This window comes from Pavona decussata, unplaced genomic scaffold (genome assembly GCF_977016875.1).
Source record: "Pavona decussata unplaced genomic scaffold, jaPavDecu1.1 SCAFFOLD_48, whole genome shotgun sequence".
Taxonomy (NCBI): Eukaryota; Metazoa; Cnidaria; class Anthozoa; order Scleractinia; family Agariciidae; genus Pavona; species Pavona decussata.
Window position 1 is genome coordinate 3710001 of NW_028145470.1, and position 5000 is coordinate 3715000.

Below are 5000 nucleotides of genomic sequence, written 5' to 3' on the forward strand. Positions count from 1 at the left end.
GACATATACCGGCGTGACTCGATCGGTTTCACTTTCCGGCCTTGCATTGAAGTTGACTTCTAAACATTTTATGACGTCATTTTCTGGTTCCTCGACTTGTTAAATGCAGTTTTTCTACAGCAGGTTTAAATCCAGGGTGGAAATCGCAAAGAAAAACGTTTTTCTCTCCAGTTTAAACTTAAAGGTGGTTTACAAAAATAAAACTAGAACCACTTGCTTGATAGTATAGAACGATAGATCAAGTGAACACTCGTTAGTTCCAGTTCAATAATATAAGTACTAAAAGTTTACTTCGATTGTTTGTCTGTTTCATTCCCAGACCTAATTTCAACTTGGAAAGCTGTAGCCGCGTTTTCGCTTTCCTTTCTGACGGTAATTGTAAACGACTCAGTTATTGCAGTCATCTGGAAAGATCCTTACAAACAGCTAAAAGGAACGGCCAACTACCTCATCTTAAACCTCGCCCTGTGCGATCTTCTGGTTGGTTTCCCAGGTGAGCTGCTATTCGGTCTAAGCCGCTGGCTTCCTTACGAGAACGTTACAGGAGCAGCCTACATCTTCACATACTTGGCGTTTTATGCTTCGTTTCTGACAATCCTTGGTCTAGCAGTCGAGCGGCTTATTGTCATATCTCCGGCGTCAAACAGCACGGATTATCTAACTAGCTCATATCTCTCAATTGGGATTTTTTCAATCTGGATATAAGCTACGTTGTTGGCTTTTCTTCCCGTCATAGGATGGCCTGACTCATTCGACGGCTACAGAGTTTTTATTGCTGATGCAATTGCCTTTCCTATATTTGTCTTACTACTTGCCTGTTACTCAAGAATCTACTTCATCGTGAGAAAAACTTTGTACCTTCATTTAACAACACCAGAGGAGAGACGAGACGAAGAATTAGCTCTAACCGAAAGTGCTCGCGAGATGGAAAAGCTGAAAAGGAAGGAGAGAAGTGTTGCCTACTCCGTTTTCATCCTTGTTGGAATATTTGCCGTTTGTTGGAGTCCAACCATCGTAATGGAGAACATGAAAGGAATTTGCAAAAGCTGCCATTACAAGAAAGAAGTGAAACTCTCACAGGCTTTAGTAATTTTGCATCCCCTGTTAAATCTGATCGCTTATTCGCTGCGCACTGCTAAGTTTCGAAGGGCTCTGTTAAAAATTTGCACGGGCTGTTTTTGCCCTAACCCAGACAGACGTGCTATCGTCTGATAAAAATAAGGACATAATATTCCGATAGAGTAAATCAGTTGGCTTTGTAATATTGTAAGAAAGTAAGTACCCTCTTTTTTTTAAAAGAACGTCTAATTTTGTAGTTGAGGCTGAACGTTCTTATATTTTTTTGCGATTTGTGGCTGAAAACGTTCTTAAGATGTTCTTAAATTACATAGTATACACTATATGTATTTCAGTAAAGCAATGAGGACGTGACCAGGAAACCTATCAAAGTGCATTGCCAGCTGAGATATGGTATTAAGAACTGCTGATTATGACAAACCGAGATATGTGTTACCATTGTTAATGTTATACAAAAGATGCTCCTAAGTATTTTGGTTAATTAACATTTGTTACCTTGATTTTATATGCAGATTAACAAAATAAAAAATGTCTTAATCGACTTTCAGCCTGAGGAATGTTCTTAATACGTTATTAAAAGTTTGGTTAATCTCAGCCTCACGTTCTTATAAAAAAGATTCTTTAAAAAAATACAGAGTGTATATTCCAAGTGGGAAGTAAACATATTACAACCTTTCTATGCGCGTTACAACTAGTTAAAAAAAAGGAATGTCTCCCGGTCCTGATCACTTGCTTGTATTTCAGTTCCAAAGTCATTGAAAGAATGAGGCATCAGGCGCAGTGGTGACAGCACTCGCCTCCCACCAAGGCGGCCCGCGTTCTCGGGTTTTCCGGCCCTCCTCCACACATCAAACAACATTTCCAAATTTCAACTCTACCCGGAACACACGAATACCTCTGAAACGAACTCTTCAGTACAGCTTTTTCTTTTTCTTTCTTCCTTTTTTTTTCTTAAGTTCACGTGTAGTCGTCAGGGAGTGTTTTGATATAGTCCGCTTAAGCTCTCGTACAAATATTAGAGCCACCAAAAGGCTACGTAAATATTCACCGTTTTTTACTGACGCGGCTCTGAGGTGAATAATTGTGAAAACTGAACAATACATCACAAGTACTCCTATGGCTAAAGTGATTTCCCAAAACCTTTGTTGCCATGGTTTTAGTGGCTCGCGTACCATTTCTTTCCAATATTTTTTATCCGAACGTTGGCTAAATTTCTGTTATTTTAAATATCGTCAGCAAACCAAGGCGCTTCTGGGAGATTGAAAATCTTACTTTAGCAGTAAAAAGTCATAATATATAAGGTTAAATTTAAAGTGTACAATAAATAGCTCAACCTGTGGAATATAATGTTCATGATTATGTAATATTTATTCCAGTCACTTAATTCGTTGACTACCGTACCTCATATACTTAATTAACACTAAAGTTTGAAAATGGAAAGTCTTTCTTATACGAAAATACATTTATACCATGATATTTTCTTACTGCAGCAGAAATACATAAAAGCTTTTTTACACGATGTGAAAATACATGCCTGTGGCCAGTCTCTTCATGTACCCAGCCGGCACGAATTTTTTCCCTTGTTTTTCCCTTTCTGAACCCATCCAATTCCGTTTTTCCTTTCGATTTTTCTTTGTTAACTTTTAGTTAAGGTAAACTTTACTAAATATGCAACAGAACACGCTTGCAGCGAATAATACCTTATTTACGTCAATACGTTTATATTTCAAAAAGCTCAGTCTCGAGGTCACAAAAATAACCCCGAAAACAAATTATCGCGTGATATTTAAATGACATTCAGTGAGATCGTATAACCTTCATACGCCTTCTCAAAAGAATTACAACTGATCGAAACACTGTACAGAACAGAAATTTTAAAATTTCAGGCAGTGGAATTTTTAACCATTACAGATTGTAATTTGTGTGATCCTGCTGTTGTCTTCAGTAGTAACAATTTCGGTCAATGGAACCTAAAGGTAAGAAATCATCTTGTCCCGATTGTTCAAAGAGCGTATAATTTCATCCACTGGATAGGCTGCTATGCGGCAAACAAATGTGTGCAAGAATTTCCCTATAGCCCTATAACTTGTGTATAGAGTAGAAGCGTATGTCTAATATAAGTATCATGATGGGATTGTGTGGAAAACTTGCCGTAAGCGTTGTTTGGTATACATTTGCACCACTGGATAGTGACTTATCTACTGGATAAAGTTATCCGCTCTTTGAAAAACTGGAGCCTGATCTAAAAGATAGAATAAACTGGTGAGAACAAGAAAAAGTGCTTTATGGTCACAAACCTCTCATGATGAGAGATAAAATCTTGTTATTAAGTATTTTTCGTTTTTAACTTGAATGGTATGTTTAAGGCAGTTTTCAATTGAGTGCCTAAAACCAAAACCAAAAGTAATTATTTTGGTCAATCACACAGAATAAAAGCAACTACGTAGCGAACCAGCAGAATCCTAAGCAAGTACATACAGCCGGCGCAAGGGACGGTAAAGGCTCGTTTAAACGGCCTTCCACCGATTTGACCAACTAGTTTTTTCAATTCGACAAAAGTTGAACGGATGTTGGGCAAATGTTGACAAATTAATGTTGAATGGAGTGCTCAAACGGCAGCTGAATGAATGAAAGCTTAAAGCAGTTCAAATTTGATTCAGCACGCTTTCAACGTTTTTACGCTTTCACTGAATGTTGAACGATCTGTTCAAACGCCCCCCTCATTTGGTTCAACAAAGTGTTGAACACATGTTGAAGCAAATGTTGAAACCGTTTAAACAGGCCTTTGATGTGCGTGCGAGAGCGTTAGTCCCAATTATTGTATGGCTGGCTCCGCGAGCGGGCAAGATGAGTCAAATCCTGCCGGTGTGATTGGCTACCCGAGCGGGCAAGATGGAGGTATCTTGCCCGCTCGGGATTACCCGTTGCCCGTCCGCTTGGCATCGAAAGTTTAATCCCAACAACAATACAATCTTTTTTTCGATTTTCTTCGGTTTTTTTTTCTTCGTTATTTTGGGGAAAACGCTCACTAAAAAGTTCGGTAAACTCAAACGGCAGCTGAATGAATGAAAGCTAACACCGGTTTAAATTTGATTCAACAAGCTTTCAACGTTTTTACGCTCTCACTGGATGTTTGAACAACGTGTTCAAACGCCCCCGTCATTTGGTTCAACACAGTGTTGAACACATGTTGAAGCAAATGTTGAAACCGTTCAAACCGGCCTTTGATGCGCGTGCGAGAGCGTTAGTCACAATTATTGGTTTTGTTTTTGCATCTTAAAAACATTGGCGCTGATTTTACTATCAAATCACAGAGCGTGACAAGCAAAACAAAGGAAACATAAATTCGTTTCGACAGCTGATTGAATAAAAAAGCGGCTAGACTTATAACACTAGAAAACTATCGCACGAGAAGTTCTTTTTCCCTTTACCATTAAACCGTTACCGTTTGGCGCACCTATGATGGTCAGTTCGTGGGGTGAGTCGCCGAGCTTATCAGATCGTGGTCTAGGGAATAATGTCCAAAGGGCTATCAGAACATTTAACTGAAAATCTGTTGTAAATTAAAAGACCGGCATGACACTTATTAAATAAAGCTACCTAAAGTTCGCAAAGCTAGATTGTATTGCTCTGTGTAGCGAGAAAGAGTTTGTTTGTACTGCACTTCATTCCAGATTAGAAGCGGTCACTTCAGTAATGTGTCATAATGTACGATGTTAGTGCAATGAAACCCCTCTTTACGGACACCCGCTTGATACGGACACTCTTAATTACGGACAGTTTTCTTGGTCTCGCTACGTATATTTTCAGTTAAAATTAACCCGCTTAATAACGACATTTTGTAATACGGACACTTTTTCTGGTCCCAAAGGTGTTCGTAATAACGAGGTTTGACTGTATGACATTTAATGTGTTCCGATCTT

The 5000-nt window shown here is 38.8% G+C and overlaps 1 protein-coding gene and 1 long non-coding RNA gene across 5 annotated transcripts in view; one reads left to right on the top strand and one right to left on the bottom strand.

Annotated features, from left to right (window-relative positions):
- The window catches only part of LOC146481840 (uncharacterized), a 30424-nt gene that overhangs the window by 20008 nt on the left and 5416 nt on the right, over positions 1-5000 (top strand). Inside the window, exon 2 of the long non-coding RNA XR_014864343.1 lies at positions 1503-3053. This is a non-coding gene — a long non-coding RNA (uncharacterized LOC146481840). The remainder of the gene's footprint in view (positions 1-1502; positions 3054-5000) is intronic.
- The window catches only part of LOC146481841 (S-methylmethionine--homocysteine S-methyltransferase BHMT2-like), a 36300-nt gene that overhangs the window by 18739 nt on the left and 12561 nt on the right, over positions 1-5000 (bottom strand). The window lies entirely within an intron of this gene.